Source organism: Pan paniscus, chromosome 14 (assembly GCF_029289425.2).
Source record: "Pan paniscus chromosome 14, NHGRI_mPanPan1-v2.0_pri, whole genome shotgun sequence".
NCBI lineage: Eukaryota > Metazoa > Chordata > Mammalia > Primates > Hominidae > Pan > Pan paniscus.
Genome location: NC_073263.2, coordinates 57577866 through 57595623, shown reverse-complemented (window position 1 = coordinate 57595623; position 17758 = coordinate 57577866). Strand labels below are relative to the sequence as shown.

General features: G+C 34.2%; 1 long non-coding RNA gene across 2 annotated transcripts in view; it reads left to right on the top strand.

Moving 5' to 3' along the window:
* The window catches only part of LOC117975529 (uncharacterized), a 34741-nt gene extending 19188 nt beyond the window's left edge, over positions 1-15553 (top strand). Inside the window, exons 2-4 of one of the 2 annotated variants that reach the window (XR_008620645.2) lie at positions 6158-6557; positions 12124-12248; positions 13619-15553. This is a non-coding gene — a long non-coding RNA (uncharacterized LOC117975529). Of the gene's footprint in view, positions 1-5595; positions 6558-12123; positions 12249-13618 lie in introns of those variants that run through there. The other variant, XR_004665802.3, reaches the window with a different exon arrangement.
* The last annotated feature ends 2205 nt before the right edge of the window (positions 15554-17758 follow it).

The following is a 17758-nucleotide window of genomic DNA, read 5'->3' as shown; positions in this document are numbered from 1 at the left end:
ACCCTGGTGCTCCAGCAGTTTCTCAGATTCCTGTGTGGTTTTCTTGATCTGTCCCCATGGTACCTGTTAGTTCCTGCAAGTCCCTGTCTGCTCCTACCTATCTCTACTTATCTCTACTTATTTCTTATTGTCCCTGCAGGCCTCTTCGGGTCCCTTCAGGTCTCTGTCCCTGATAGTCCCTTCAAGTTTCTGCTGGTCTTTGCTAGTCTCTACTTTTGTACCTCTTTAGGGCACTGACCTCATATTGCTAGTCTTTGCTAGTCTTCATCCCTATCTGTCCCTGTCTGTCCCTATTCGTCCCTGTTTGGGCACCACTTGTGGCTAACTGCCATGGTTACTGCTTGAGACCATCATTACAGCAGTTACTACTGTTACTGCTTGAGAACGTCATTATGACTGAACAAAGGGACAAACACAGAAATGATAACAAAAAGGCAAAAGAAACAGTTTAAAGGAAAAGCTAGCATGAGGAAGAAGAGCGCTCCCTGCGTCTAGTGAGCAAAGGCAGCCCCGCTTGAGCTTCTACAGCCCTTCTTATTTATTGGGTAACAAGAGCAAGGAGGAGGAGGTAACGATTAGTCAGCTGCTTAATTGATCACAGGTTCATATTGTTACTGACAGGCTTCAGATGTGCCTAATCACAAGAAACATTTGTGCGGCCTCCAACATGCTTTCATTGTGTAATATAAGTAGAATTCAAGGAAGTCTGTTGATGTTTTATATTTTCTATTCATAATGGCATATTTTCTTAAAGGATTTAATTTAGAATCATCTTGATGAAGAGAAACACAGATTGAATTACATACATTAACTTGGTTTAGGCATATTTCAAGTCAAAATTTTTAAATGATAATTAAGATGACTTAGTGTTTATGCTTTTGTTTTATTTCAGTATATAAGGCACAATGTTTTTAGGATTTCTTTTTTCTTTTTTGAGATGGAGTCTCACTCTGTCCCAGGCTGGAGTGCAATGGTGTGTCCTCGGCTCACTGCAAGCTCCACCTCCTGGGTTCAAGGGATTCTCCTGCCTCAGCCTTTCCAGTAGCTGGGATTACAGGTGCATGCTACCACACCCAGCTGATGTTTGTATTTTTAGTAGAGACAGAGTTTCACCATGTTGGCCCAGCTTGTCTCAAACTTCTGACCTCATGATCTGATGGCCTTGGCCTCCCGAAGTGCTGGGATTACAGGCGTGAGCCACCGATCCCAGTCACGTTTTTAGGATTTCTAAAATAGAAAGAAAAAAACAGAAAGGTGAGAGAGAATTCATGATTCTCTGAGCAAGGTAATAGCGAAGGATTACTAATTATAAATGCATAGCCATTCCACAAAAGCCCATATTAGAAAACGGCATATCATTCATAATAACCCATAAAAAGTAAATTAAACAAACATTGTATGGCAGAAAATCATAATTTTGGTCAGTGAAAATAATATGTAATATAAATATACTCTGTGTAATACTGAAATAGCAATAGGGCATGCCCAATAAAGTAAATTTTCTCTGTTTAATGGTTGGACAAATTTTCCTAATTATTGAATTATGTACTTTATATAAATATATAAAAATATTTTATTTATTATCTAGATAAATTATATATATAGTATAGTTATATATACTTATTATTTATATGGTGATATATAATCCCAACAAACAGGATATGAGAGAGAATAGTGTTTCATTTTTATTAACTAGAAATATCATAATTTGACATCTTACTCTAAGCAAGAATCACACTTTTGTTCCTCATACATCAAAGAAAGCATTTTATAATTTGAGTAACCCAGATGCCATTTGAATAAAAGATGATGTAGGGAACAAAAGACACTTCACACAGAAATTAAATAATTTCAGAACAGTAGAGGTTATACATGATATCTAATAGAAGCCTCTTAGTATATGGATGAGGGAACTGACTCAGTGAGACTGTGTGGCCTGATTAGACAATTCATCTATATATTGGCAGAGCCATACTTGAGTGGAAGAATTTTTATTCTGAAATTCTATCAAAATATAATTATCATTTATATGTCTAATTCATATGAAAGGTATGAATTACTACATTAAAGGATAAATCTTATTGATGCACTTAACAAATGTATAAATATGCCTGAAATGGTTTCCTCTGTCTAGCTAATTTAAAAGTTGATATTTTCCATAATCCTATTAATTTTTAAGATAGCTTTTTATTGTTTATTCCCCAATTCTGAACTGGGGATTTATAATGGCAAACAAAATTCAGGATCATCTATAACATGATTTTAAATTGCTAGTGGGTGCTAGTGGAAATTTATGGAATTTTTTTTGTTAAATCTGTTTCAGTGAAATCATCATGCCATATGACCTTCTTGTTTTTGAAATCTGGGTACCAAGGAAAATCCAAAGATTGGAACTAACTGGCTAAAAATCAAACTAATTGAGAATACTTCAGCCATAACTTAGTAGTCGTTTTTTCTATCTTGCTGTCTTACTAAAATCAAACGTCACTGAGCATGGTGATTTATTCATTCATTTACCCAATACATTTATTTATAGAACCATCAAGTTTTTCTTGAGTGCATATGATGGTCCTTGCATTGTTCTAAAAAATGGGATCTATAGGGCAGTTTTTCTGACTTTCAAAACCTACATTTCACTAGGATGAATAAGTGATATACCGAAAAAGTTAATCAAATATATTATGATACACATATACAATGACACATATACACGCATATATTAAAGTGCAAAGGTAATTCCTTTTTATAATGTAGTGCTTGAGTTGATTCCTTTACAAAAACATGAACCTGAAAATGCATCAAGTTAAATGATAGTTTCTGAGTGGTAGTTGGAGAAAATCATGTACTGAGGTCTTCAGGAATCAGAGAGCATGCTGTGGTGCAGAGGCTGCCTAAAGATATAAACCTAGAAATATGAAGACTTTAAATACTGTGAGGTAGAATGGAAGATCCAATATACATCTAACATGAGTTTCTAAAGAAGTCAGTTTTTTCAAATAAGGAGAGTCAGTATACAAAAAGATCATACTAGGCAGAATAATGATATCCCAAAGATGTTCACATTGTACTTCCTGGAACCTGGGACTAGTTACCTGTTATGGCAAAAGAAACTTTGAAGATTTGACAATGGATACAGAAGTTGAAATGATGAAAATATCCTAGATTATCATGGCAGTTACAGTCTAATGACGTAAGTCTTTAAAACCAGAAAACATTTGCCAACCATGCTTAGAGGAGATACAAAAGTTTAAAGAGATGCTACGTTATAAGGACTTGACCCGTGCTTGCTGGCACTGAAGATGGGGAAAGGAGGCAATAAACTAAGGTAGGCAGATGCCTCTAGAAACTAGAGAATATTCCCTGAGTTTACAACCAACAAGAAAATGGAAAACTTGGTCCTACAGTGACCAGGAACTGAATTCTACCAGCAACCTTAAATGCATGAAGAAATGACTTCATGTCTAGAGCCTCTAGAAAGGAAAGCAGCTCTACCAACATTTTGATTTTAGGCAATGTCAGACTTCTGACCAAGAGAATTATAAGATAATATATTTGTGCTGCTTTAATTTGTGAAATTTATGGTAATTTGTTATGGCAACAATAAAAACTAATACAAAGTTAATACCCCCAAATTAAGGTATAGTGTAGCTAACCAAATAATTATATGGCATAAAGTTATAAAGCAAGAATTTACTCCAGAAACCTCAAAGCAGAGTTCTTTATCTTAATAATCTACCTTATAGTAGTAACTACGTCCCTGAAGAGTATACATTGCTTTTTAATAACTAAAAATATTTTTCAAATGTTATCTACAACTATATTTCCCATGAAAGTCTCAATGTGAAAATTGTAAAAGCTGCACTTTTTCTAGAAAACAATAAAAAAATTATAATTAAAATACTTTTAAATACCAAATATAAAAAATATAAAAATATATTTTCTCAAAGATAATGTTTGGAAAAGTAGTAATCAAAGTTATAATTACACGTAATTAGTGATTTATTAGAAGTGATTACCATTGAGGGAACTTACTTGATTGAAAAGGCAGACCTACTCTGCTTTAAAAAAATAAAATTTATAATATTGGTGTTAAATAATTTTAATACATAGTGGGCACAAAAACACTTGAATTCTCTCTAAGTCAGAGTTGAAATAAGAAATTAAGTAAAAGGCTCAATTAGCCTTTTAAGAGCTCTAAGTTGGACTATTAATATCCAAGAAGGATAGTCTTTGGCTTTTGGACTAATATAGGCAGGGCATTTTTATCATCTCCATTTATGTATAAAGGTAGTAAACTAAAATTTTTGACCCTAAAATATCTCCACATCAGTGAAAGGACACTAAAAAAGTCTGTCCAACTGTCCAGAAAATTACAATAAATTGTGCTGTGTCCTACATACGGGGCTTAGATAAAAGGTAATATTCAGTAGTGGCTATGAATTACATATTTGTATGTTTTTGAATAGCCCAAGCTGAGAGATAATGTTAAAATGATCCCAGATAAGAAATATTCCTAAAATGTTGATTAGAATCAATTTATACAACTAAGTGCTGGCATTTCTATAACCCAGGACCCAATTAAGTAAGCTTTAGCTGTGTTCATTTAAAAAAATAGAATTTACTTTTTAGAGAAGTTTTAGGTTCACAGAAAACTTGAGGGGAAAGTACAGATTCCCATATACCTCCTATGTCTACACATGCACAGCTGCTACAACTATCAACCACCTGCACGAGCCCTATATTTATTAAAATTGATGAACCCACATTGACAATTTATTAACACCCAAAGTTCATAGTTTTTATTGAAATTTATACTTGAAATTTTGCATTCTATGGCTCTTGACAAATTTCTCAAGAGACATAACCACTATTATAGTATTATATGGAATAGTTTCATTGTCCTAAAAATCCTCTTCTCTGCCCATTCATCCTTCTTTCTTCCCAGCTCCCAGAAACCATTGATCTTTTAATTGTCTCCATAGTCTTGTCATTTTCAGAATGCCATATAATTGGAATCACATAGTGTATAGTCTTTCTGTGTTGACTTATTTCACTTAGTAACATGCATTTAAGATTCTTCTATGTCTTTTTATGGCTTGATAGCTCATTTATTTTTGGCAGTGAATAATATTAAATTCTCTGGATGTACCATAGTCTATCCATTTTACTTAGTGAAGGGTATCTTATTTGCTTCCTAGTTCGGGCAGTTATGACTAAGCAGCTATTAATCTAAACATCCTTGTGCGGGTTATTATGTGGACATAAATGTATAACTCCTGTGGGTAAAAACCAAGGAGCAGAATTGCTGGTTCATTTGGTAAGAGTTTATTTAGGTTTTGTATGAATTCTTCCAACTGTTTCTAAAGTGCCTGTATCATTTTGCCTTCCCACCAGCAAAGAATTAGAGATTCTGTTGTTCCACATCCTCCTTAGCATTTGTTGTTGTTTTTATTGTATCGGATTTTAGCGATTAAAATAGATGTGTACTGGTATCTCATTGTTTTAATTTGCAACTCCCTAATGGCAACTAATATTGAATATCTTTTGTATACTTATATGCCATCTGCATTTTTTTTTGTAAAGGGTCTGTTCAGATTGTTTGCTCATTTCTTAATAAGGTTGTTTGTTTTCTTCTTATTGAGTCTTAAGAGTTCTGTATATATTTTGGATAACAGTTATTTATCAGATGTGTTTTGAAATATTTTATCCAAGTCTGTAGTTGTCTTATCTCTTTTAATAATGTCTTTAACAGAGCAGAAGTTTTTAATTTTAATGAAGTCTACCTTATCAATTATGTTTTTTCATAGATCATGACTTTGGTTTTGTCATCAAAGTTTAAAAAATTAAATGCCAAATCCAAGTTTATCTGGGTTTCTCCTATGTCATCTTCCAGAATTTTAAAGTTTTGCCTTTTACATTTTGGTTTATGACCCATTTTGTAGGCAGAATAAGGTCTGCATCTAGATTCTTTTTTTTTTTTTTTTTTTGCATGTGGATGTCTTTATTTTAGCATCATTTTGTGAAAATAATATTTTTCCCCCAATGTATTGCTTTCACTTTTTTGTCCAAGATCAATTGTCTACATTTTTGTGATTCTATTTCTTGGCTTTCTATTCTGTTCCATTGATGATCTATTCGTCTATTTTTTTTTTTTTAGGTGGAGTCTTGCTCTGTCACCAAGGCTGGAGTGCAATGGTGTGATCTCGGCTCGCTGCAACCTCTGCCTCCTGGGTTCAAGCGTTTCCCCTGCCTCAGCCTCCCAAGTAGCTGGAAGTACAGGAGCATGCCACCACGCTCTGCTAATTTTTGTATTTTTAGTACAGACATGGTTTCACCATCTTGGCCTGGCTAATTTTTGTTATTTTTAGTAGAAATGAGGCTTTACCATGTTGGCCAGGCTGGTTTCGAACTCCTGACCCCAGGTGATCCAACTGCCTTGGCCTCCCAAAGTTCTGGGATTACAGGCGGGAGCCACCACACCTGGCCTATTTGTCTATTCATTAGCCAATATCACACTATCTTTAACACTATAGCTTTAAAAGAAGACTTGAAATCAGGTAGTGTAAATTATTCGATTTTATTTGACCAGTTCAATATTGCATTTACTATTCTGGGATTTTTGCATGTTTCTATAAACTGTATTATCAGTTTGTTGGTATCCACAAACAACATTCTGTGATTTTGATTGGAATTAAATTGAATATGTAGATAAAATTAGAAAGAACTGACATCGTGACAATATTGAGATTGCTTATTCATGAACATAGGCTAGCCCTTAATTTATTCAGATCTTCAGTTTTGTTCTGATTAGAATTTAGTAGATTTTCTAATATAAATTTTGTATGTATTTGGGGGATGTTTTACCTAAATATTTTACTTTGGAGATGCTAATATAAATAATATTGTGATTTTAATTTTTAATTCCAATTTCCAATTGCTAGGATATCAATATATTTAGTGCCACTAAAACCCAACAATGACACAATTGATTATTAATGTCAGAAAACATAGTAAACAATGGAAGTACTTCAATGAATGAAGATTAAATATAATAAAAACTAAAATACATATTTGTGCTAGTAATAAAAATACACAGAAATTTTAAAAATAATAAAACAAAGTTTATAGAAAATATAGTTATTATAATTAAAGGTCAATGTATAGGTCACAGCACATTTTACATAAGTATATGTAGAATTAATGCTCTATAAGAAAGATCTAAAGGAGAAAAATTGAAAAAAAAATGGAAGATAAAATATGAAAAGGAAAATATAAAATAGAAAAGTAGGCTTGAGCATCATGCCCAGCGATCATCTTTTCAACCTGGTAGTCACAAGTGGCTTAAGTGGATGGTAATTGAATGAAAGGTGTAGATTCTAAGATTCAAGCCATGTAATTGATTTACATGTATATAGCATTACAATCAAAACTACAACACATCATAATAAAATGTTAGAAGAGCAAAGAAAACAGAAATCATAAAAAAGTTAAAAAGATAAATAATATTTCTTAAACCCTAAAAATATGTTTCTCATGAACAAAAATAAATATCATAAGTCAATATAATTAGGTTCTTATAATATTTGAGAGGAGGTAGAAATGATGATTACATTTAAACATTATCAAGTTAAAATGCACGTTAAATTATTTAGGTAATCAGATGTCTGGCTTCACCTTAGGAAGCAGAAAGCTACAAAGACACATTTTCATATCCTAATGTGAAAAAGCTGGATAATCTATAAAGCCATAAGTTTTCTTGAACTCACTGGGGTGTCAAGATTCCAAGAAAATACACTAGCCTGAAATCTAAGGGAGTTCAAGATAGGCATAAGCAGTGGCTCATTTGTGACAGTAAAAGACAATAGAAGTCTCACTTCAAGTAGGTAAGAAGAATCCAATTAAAATGTTTAAGGAATTTGTAAAGACTGAATAGAACCCTTAAAAGCGGCAGACACAAGGGGAACTCACAATCACTTGCAGCCTACAAGTTCCCTGGACCTGACCAGGTATGTATGATGAAAACTGGGAGAAGGGAGGGAGACCGGAGAATATTCCTACTGGAAGTTTTGGCCAGGAGGAGTGGAGTGGCTACAGATGCTTGAAAAATATACAGTTCTACCTGTGCCCTTTTCCTCTCAGGAACAAAAGTCCTGAGCCACTGGGGAAGAATAGCAAACTCTTTTACCCTGATGACACAAATGAAGGTCTACAATGGGGGAAGGAACAAGCAAAGTGGCGAAAATGTCCCTCCACCCCTGAGAATGTAGCAGAAACATTTCCTGGGCCCAAACCACAATTTTTAACAGTGAGAGAAGGCCACAACCTGAGACTTGGGGTCACAAAGCCTGCCTGAGGCGGGGCAAACCAAGAGAAGAGAGAACACTTCTACCCCAAAAAACTGCAATGGCAACACGTGGGAACTGGAAATAGCAGCCTATTATTAGAGGAAGGAGCAAGGGTATGAAGGGTATTTAGACAGGTGCTTTCTATGGTGCAGTTTTAAAACTTAGGTTGAAGGAGAACAGTGAAGAAGACCCTCTGGCAAACCAGTGTGTATCCTAAGCCCAAGGTAACACTAGAGGAATAACATCCAATGTTCCACTGAAGCTTGCAACAAGAAAATCTAAAGACAGCTCTACTGTGGATTAGATTGAATCAAACATCCGTGTCAATGACCTAGTAGTCAAAGAGAAGTAACCACTAAAATCCAGAAAGTATTCACTTCTGTCTCTCTTGTTCTATATAAAATGTGTCAAAATCAGTCAAGAATTATGATACATGTAAGAGCAATTAATTGAACCAGACTCCAAAGTTACTCAAATATTGAAATTATCAGGCTGGGAATTTAAAATACTGTAATATACAAAAGGCTCTAGTGGAAAAGATTTACAACAAACAACAGGTAGGGAATTTCAGAAAATGAACTATACAAAAGTGTCAAAAGTTAAGCTTAAAACAACAGCAAAAGCAACTTGGTAACAGAAACAAAGATTTATTTTAACAGGCTCATCAGTAGACTTGACAGAATTGTGGAAAGAGTAAGTGAGAAGTTAATTTAAAAAACAATAAAAGGGCCAGGCATAGTGGCTCATGCCTGTATCCCAGCACTTTGGGAGGCCAAAGCGGGTGGATCACTTAAGGTCAAGAGTTCAAGACCAACCTGGCCAACATGGTGAAACCCCCGTCTCTACTAAAAATACAAAATTAGCTGGGCATGGTGGCACGTGCCTGTAACCCCAGCTACTCGGGAGGCTGAGGCAGGAGAATCGCTTGAATCTAGAAGGTGGAGGTTGCAGTGAGCCAAGATCATGTCACTGCACTCCAGCCTGAGCAACAGAGTGAGACCCTGCCTCAAAAAATAAAAACAAACAAATAAAAACAATAAAAAGCCAAATTGAAAGACAAAAAGAAATGAGAATAATAAAAAACCCCAGCGCATCCAAGAGATGTGTGGCAATATTAAATGGTCTAAGATATACACAATGGGAATCCCAGAAAAACACACACAAAATAGAATAAATATTTGAAGAAACAAAGGCCATTTTTTAAGAATAATGAAAATCATAAAAATACCTCAAGCATAATAAGTACTTTCAACAAAATATATCAAGAGACATAACATTCTAAATGTTGAAAATTCAAGATAAATTAAATCTATTGCAAGCAATAAAAAAGAAATAAAGATGGGAAACACAGCAGATTATATATACAAATAAATATAAGAAGTATAGCAAAATTCTTACTTTAAAAGTACTGGAAGACAGGGAATTGGAATATATAAAATAAAACAAACAACACAATAGCAAAAAAAAACTCTGCCAACCCAAAACAATACATATTTCTTTTTTTTTTTTTTTTGAGACAGAGTCTCACTCTGTCAGCCAGGCTGGAGTGCAGTGGCGCGATCTTGGCTCACTGCAAGCTCTACCGCCCGGGTTAACGCCATTCTCCTGCCTCAGCCTCCCGAGTAGGTGGGACTACAGGTGCCCGCCACCATGCCCGGATAATTTTTTTGTATTTTTAGTAGAGACGGGGTTTCACCGTATTAGCCAGGATGGTCTTGATCTCCTAACCTCGTGATCAGCCCGCCTCAGCCACCCAAAGTGCTGGGATTACAAGCGTGAGCCACCGCGCCCCGCCAAGAAAATATATTTCAAACATGAATGAAAAATATATTTTCTCCTTCAAAAATGAAAAAATTTATTACCAGTAGACCTAGGTTACAAAAAACTTAAAAGAAGTTATCATGGCAGAAGTAACATGATTATAATTAAGAACTTGCTTCTGCAGAAAAAAAGAAGAAAGATAATTCCTGACAATAGGTGAAATAAATGTAAACAAAAAGGCTTTTAATAAATTATTATTTTGAATCTCTAAAAAAATTGGGATTCAAATTTATTCAGATCTAATTGATTTTTCTGGAGATTTTAGTGTTTATTCCATAAATGTTTTATGTAATTATTAATATATTTGATTGCTTTGCCTTTAATCCCTTTTTGTTATTTTGTTCTCTTGTTCCTCCTTTTTGAACTCATTTGGATTAATGGAGTATTTTATTAGTATTCTACTTATTTTATTTTTATTTACATCGAAATATTTTAGTTATCTGTAGAACTGCTAATCATGTAGAAACTACTCAGCTATATCAGAAGCAAGATTTACTTGTTAAACTGACAGAAGGTTAAGCCCTCAAAGTTTATTATGTTGCCTTGTTCCTGTATTCCACCGGAATGTAATTAAGTTAGAAAAAGGCAAAATAAAGAAGTGGTATGTGTGTTTGGAGTGATGAGTGAGAAGGTGGATGGAGGAGCTGGTGTGAATGTAAGAAGATATTAGTTATAATTGGCTTTACGGAATAAATGACAATAAAAATGCCCCGCATATGCTTGTCCTCCATCCTAAAGACTGCTTACACTTACAGATAAATTATAAAGCCTTACTTATATGAATATTAAAATGTCATTTTCAATTTTTTTTGAAATTTATGCAATCCTATTATCATAGTCAAAGTGTCGTCATGGCTTGTAAGATTGGTGGTAGGATTCTCTAAAATGTAGTGTTTGCTACATTGTCAAATAATTTACATTAATTGCTAATGATTCTCTTTTAAAGGTTGTAAAGAGTAGAATGTAAAATGTTTCAGTTTTTAATGAATATACCATGCTTCATCTACTCATCAATTCATGAACATATGAGTTGTTACCATTTTACTCTTAGAAACTTGGATTAAATGTGTGTATATGCACTGATTTTTACTGATAAGCTTTTATTCAGCTCTATCAGTGTTCACGTTTGTTTTAGGCTGTGTTGGTAAAAGCCTATCCTGTTTGTTTATATTATCAGACAGTCCTCCTCATTCTTCCTTTCTTCCCTTTTGCTCACTGCAGGTTAATTTCTCTTATGGGATTGTGGTTGGTTTTTATCTTAACAGAAATAACAAGAAGGAAAACTCAATTTCTACTCTGCTAAATACTGGAGGCTGGAAATGAAGTTGGCAGGGGAATAGAGGGAGGCATGTGTGAAGGAGTCTAATTGCTGGGATGCAGGGAATGCTACAGGGCTCGGTGCCACAAGCACCTTGCGTCCTGAGCCAGTCTCCAGGGCTATGCGCAGTGCTCACTGGGTCTCAGTACCTTGTGTTCTGCCCGGCACTCACGTGAAAAACCTGCACACAATTACCAAAGGCCAAGGAGCTGTCTGAGATGCCATGTCCTGTTTGGGAATTGTTTCAAATGAAATCAATGACCCTTCCCTGCATTAAAACAATGTTTTGTTTTGTTTTTACTGTAGAAGTTTTTTTTATTTGTATGAACTTATGGGATACAAGGGTAATTTTGCTACATTGACATATTACATAGTGACAAAATCAGGGCTTTTAATGTATGCATCACTGGACTAATGTACATTGTACACATTAAGTAATTTATCATCCACTTCCCTCTCACCCCCAAAGGCTCCATTGTCTATCAGAATGTAAGAATTTTCTATGCTTAAGAAGTTTGTTTGAAGTGGAGTACAAAATTATTTTGTTCACAATGATTCATTTACAGAGTTCTGCAAGGAGATTGGAAGAAAATGTGAGGACTGAACCCATAAGAATATTTTTCTTTCTGTTTTTTTCAGGGGGCATTTTGACCATCAGCATTTTTATTTACTTGCTCTGGCTTTGGCATGATTTGCTACTGGAGAGATATAACAGTATTGTTTTTCTTCTGATGGAGACAAAATATTCATTTATAATCCTGCCGGTAAGTACAATGCAAATAAGTGGCATAGAGGTCAATTAAATTTTGTGCGTTCTTAAATGTCATGAGTAGAGACATATTCAAAATTCAGTAAGTTAATGTTTTGGAGTTCTGTATGTGGGGAGAAACTTATTCCTATAAGAAGTTGCATAGCAATTGCTTTTTAATGAAATTGATGTATACTCTGAATAAGTGAATGTGCTATATTAACTTGTATTTAGCAAATTATATTCAAGGTATTGAAAATACTTTTCTGAAAAGAGGGTATTAAAAATATAGGTACATACCTATAAAAATAAAAAGCGGGTATTTTATTCATTCTTGTTGATACCTTTTTTCTAGCAGCATAAACAATTGATAACTGAGTGGCTCTGTTCTCTGTTCTCCTTTAAAAATTTATTATTACTTTCTTTGTGGCTTTTTTGATTCCTGACATTTTTTTTTCACTTTACAGTGTCAGTTTCTGTCTTATGGTTTTATATTTGGCCAAATTTAAGCTCCTTTCTGTATTATTAATTCTGCACTCTTTAAACTATCTTTGCATTCATCCCTAAGATTTTATTGTTCACTCTTTACCAAAAATTGAAATTTCTATCCCTATAAGCTAATCTCTGCTCTCAAAATTACCTGTATTTATACTTATTTTAATTCCAGTAATGGTCATTTTTGAATAAAATATTCAAAAACATGTATTCTTGATAAAATAACTCTTTTACACTTTTGTTCATTTTCAAACTGAACATTAATGGGACTATATTAAGGTTCAGTAAAAATATGATTAACCTTTTTAGTAATTATTTTTCATTTCCATGCTAATTTGAATTATTTGCTAACATGAAAATGTAGAAATAAAATACCAAGGTATTAAATAAATTTACATCTTTAACACTCATTTTATATAAGAAATAAAACTACCCATAATCTACTGAAAATACATCTTCAAAAGATTTTACTCTCATTTAGTAATTTCAATATATTTGGAAAGCATAATATTAAGCCTAACACTTTGCATATTTAGGGTATTTGTTTATGTTTCAGAATTTTTTTTGTAGTCAAAGGTCTAGATTCAGAAGGCAAAAGACGAAGTTGACATTTCAGTCTCTGTAATTGCCTAGGGTGTTACCATTTATATCTGGGTAATAGCTGTTGATAAAAGAAATATATACATCTTGGAATCTGCACGAAGTCTGTAAGAGCATTATGCCACCAATACTTTGCCTAGAATTGTGCATCATCAGAGCAGTAACATTTGTAAATTAATGTGTCCTTTTTCAAGGAGCTTTCACAACATCTCCATGAGGTAGTTAAATTTTGCCAGTCTAAGATTAAAAGGATCTGGACCTCACCAACTGATATCTACCTTTTATCCACAGCCCTGCCACACCCCGCCCCCCTCCGCCACCACCAAGTGATCATCCAGCTGACACTTGAGGAACTTTGATGATGAGGAGTTCATCAGTCTTTGGTCAGACTATTAAATCTTTCCACAGCTTCGTGAGTTTATTATAGTTTTCTTGATGCATAATTCTGCCTGCTACAGAGATAGAATTACTTAAGGATGTTTGAAATACAGGTACGCCTCAGAGATACTGCAGGTTTGGTTCCAGACCACCATAATAAAGTGAATATAACAATAAAATGAGTCACACAATTTTTTTAGTTTCCCAATGCATGCATATAAAAGTATGTTTATACTACATGCTAGTCAGTTAAGTATGCAATTGCATTATGTCTATAAAAGAGTACATTCCTTAATTTAAAAATACTTTATTTCTAAAAAAACGTTGACAAACCTCTGAGTCTTTGAAGAGTTGTAATCTTTTTGCTGAGGGAGGCTCTAATTGAGGGGTGCTAACTCATTAAGGTGGTGGTTCCTGAAGGTTGAATGGCTATGGGAATTTTAAAAATGAGCCAATAATAAAATTTAAGACATCAATTGACACTTTTACAAAAATATTTCTGCAGAATGTGATGCTGTTTGATAGGATTTTATTCACTATAAAACATCTTTCAAAATGGGAGTCAAGCCTCTCAAAACCTGTTGCTACTTTATCGAATAATTTTATGTAATATTCTAAATCCTTTGTGGTCATCTCAACAATGTTTACAGCATCCACACCTGGAGCAAATTTGATCTTAAGAAACCATCTTCTTTACTCACCCGCAAAGAGCAAATCTACATCCATTCAAGTTTATCATAAGATTGCAGCAATTCAGTCACATCTTTAGACTCCAATATCTTACTATTCCCATGACATCTGCATTTCTTCCTTCCTCTGAAGTCTTGAAGCCCTGAAAGTCATCCATGAGGGTTGGAATCAACTTCCTCTAAACCTCTGTTGATATTGATCTTTTTACCTGCTCCTATGAATCATAAATGTTTTAATGTCATCTAGCCAATAAGTTAATTCTTTCCAGAGGCTGTATATTTGCTTTGCTCATACCTATCACAAGAATCATTATTTATGGCAGCTAAATATTGAAAAATGTAATTCTTAATGACACCTCAAATTTGAAATTAATCTTTGATCCACAGTCTACAGAACGAATATTGTGTTAGTAAACATGAAAGCAATACTAATCTCCTTGTATGTCTCCATCAGAGCTCTAGGGTAATTAGGTGCATTGCCAATGATTATATTTTGAAAGACTGTTTATAGCAGTAGGTCTCAACACTGGGCTTAAAATATTCAGGAAACCATATTGTAAACAAATGTGCTGTCATCCAATCTTTGTTATTCCATTATGGAGCACAGGCAAGGTATATTTAGCATAATTCATAAGGAATCTGGGATTTTCTGAATTGTAAATGATCACTGGCTTCAACTTAAAGTCATCAGCAGCATTAGCCCATAATGAGAGAGTTATCCTGTCCTTTAAAGCTCAGAAGCAAGGCATTGATTTTCTTCATTAGCTGTGAAAGTCCTCGATAACATCTTCCAATATGAAGCTGTTTCAATCACATTAAAAGTTAGTTTTTTGGTGTAGCCACTTTTCTCAATCACCTTATCTGGATCTTCTGAATAACTTGCTGCAGCTTCTCTATCAGCACTTGCTGATTCACCTTGTACTTTTATGTTATGGAGATGGATTCTTTCCTTAAACATCATGAATCTGTCTCTGCTAGCTTCAAACTATTTTTTTTTTCTACAGCTTCCTCATCTCTCTGATCCTTTATAGAATTAAAGAGTTAGTTCCTTGCTGTGAATTAGACTTTGGCTTAAGGGAATGTTGTGTTTAGTTTGATTTTCTATTTAGACCACTAAAACTTCATTATATCTACAATAAAGCTGTTTTACTTTCTTATCATTTGCGTGTTCACTGGGGTAGCACTGTTAATTTCCTTCAAAAACTTTTCCTTTATGTGACTTTTGGACTGTTTCAGCTTTCAACTTGCCTTTATCACTAGGTGTATTAGTCAGGGTTCTCACTCTGCTAATAAGAAATACCCAAGACTGGGTAATTTATAAACAAAGAACTTTAATGAATTTGCAGTTCAATATGGCTGGGGAGGCCTCACAATCATGGCAGAAGGTGAATGAGGTGGCAGGCAAAAGAGCTTGTGCAGAGGAACTCCTGTTTATAAAACCATCATATCTCATGAGACTTATTCACTACCATGAGAATAGTATGGGGAAAACTGTCCCCGTGATTCAATTATCTCCACCTGGCCCCACCCTTGACATGTGAGGACTATTACAATTCAAGGTGAGATTTGGATGGGTACACAGCCAAACCATATCACCAAGCATAATTATTTCTAACATTTATTTTAAAATGAGAGATGTGAAATTTTTCCTTTCGCTTGAACATGAAAGACCCTTGTATAGTTTTCACTGGCTTAGTGGCAATATTATTGTGTTTCAGGGTCAAGGAAGGCCTGAGGATTGGGAGAAAGATGGGTGAATGGCAAGTCAGTAGAGCTGTCAGAACACAAACAACATTTATAGATTAAGCTTGCTGTCTCATATAAGCAGGGTTCATAGAACACCAAAATAATTACAATAGTAACATAAAAATCACTGCTTACAGATCACCATAACAGATATAATAATAATGAAAAAGGGAGAATTTCCAAAATGCGACACAGAGACACAAAGTGAGCACTGTTGAAAAATTGCTACCAGAAAAACGGTGCCCATAGACTTGCTGAACATAGGGGTAAAGTTGCCAGAAACCTTCAATTTGTAAGATATATAATATCTGAGCAGCACAATAAAGTGAATCAAAATATGAGTTATGCCTGTGGTAAAATCTCAGTGGCCAATTTGGCTCCCATTTGAAGAATTTATGATTACAAAGTATATTTGAAATGCTTACTTAGTAGTAGTACAGAAAAGTATATGGAAAATTATGAATTTTTGAAATATTTTCATAAAAATTCTGTTATAATCTGATTCATGAATGCAACTCACATCTAAAAATATAAAACAAAATTAAGATAGGAAAATAATGGTACACATAATTAGTTGCTATAGAGGTTCCCACATCTCTGATTTTCCTTTTGTTAATATCTTCCACATATTTGCTTAGTTTTCTTAAACTAAACCAGTTTCTGCACATGGGGAGTTACTTGGATGGCTGTTGCCCTAGATTCTCATGTTTAAATACTTGTACGAATAAAAGTTAAAGGAGCAAACTGAAAAATTGACTTTGGCCTGTTTGGCAATAAAGCATTAAAAGTAGATCCAATTAATTTCCATAAGAGCTCTTGAGTCAGGCTTGGAAGCTTGTGGCCAGGTACTGGCCAACCAAGGCCACATTTTTCCACTGATGTCTATAAATCTGCACCAGAGGTGGCAGTTGATATAAAGCAGAGAGATCAGAACTTCAGGCTTACCTGTACTTGAAAGCCACACTGCTGTGCTATACCTAAGGCTAGAATATGGCTTCTCTGTGGCAACAGAGTTCTCATAGTGTTTATTTCTAATTGACATGTTTCATACTGTGTTTGACTGGCAAAGCTTTAAATGTATTCCTTTGATTTAACACAAGTAAAGCTGGATAAGTGAATTCCTAACTACTGCTTTTGGGGAAGTAGTATTTATAAAGCAGGGATTTTTATAATACAAAATTACAAACAAAGCATAAGGTCTCATGCCCATTACTGAACTATTCATTATTGCCCTTATAATGGTGAACTCTGATTAGATCACCTTATGTTAAGAATCCACCTCTGTGACAAGAGTCAGAATTTATGATTGACAGTCTTCAAAACAATAACATTTTGTTCTAGACGTAATTTTCTCATATTTTCTATATTTTTGTACTGACAATAAATAAACATTCAAAACGTACTTTGTAACCATAATATCTTAAAAATAAAAGCCAAATTATTCACTTTGGTAAATATCTTTTTACTACTTTGTTTTGTTTTGTTTGCTAGCCTCTAGATTCTACATCATTAAGGATGCAGTCTATTACATTCACTAATGAATCTCCAGCAACTAGTTGCCACATATCATAGGGTAAGAATGCAAAAATTGAATAATGAAAGTATGAATAAGAATAAG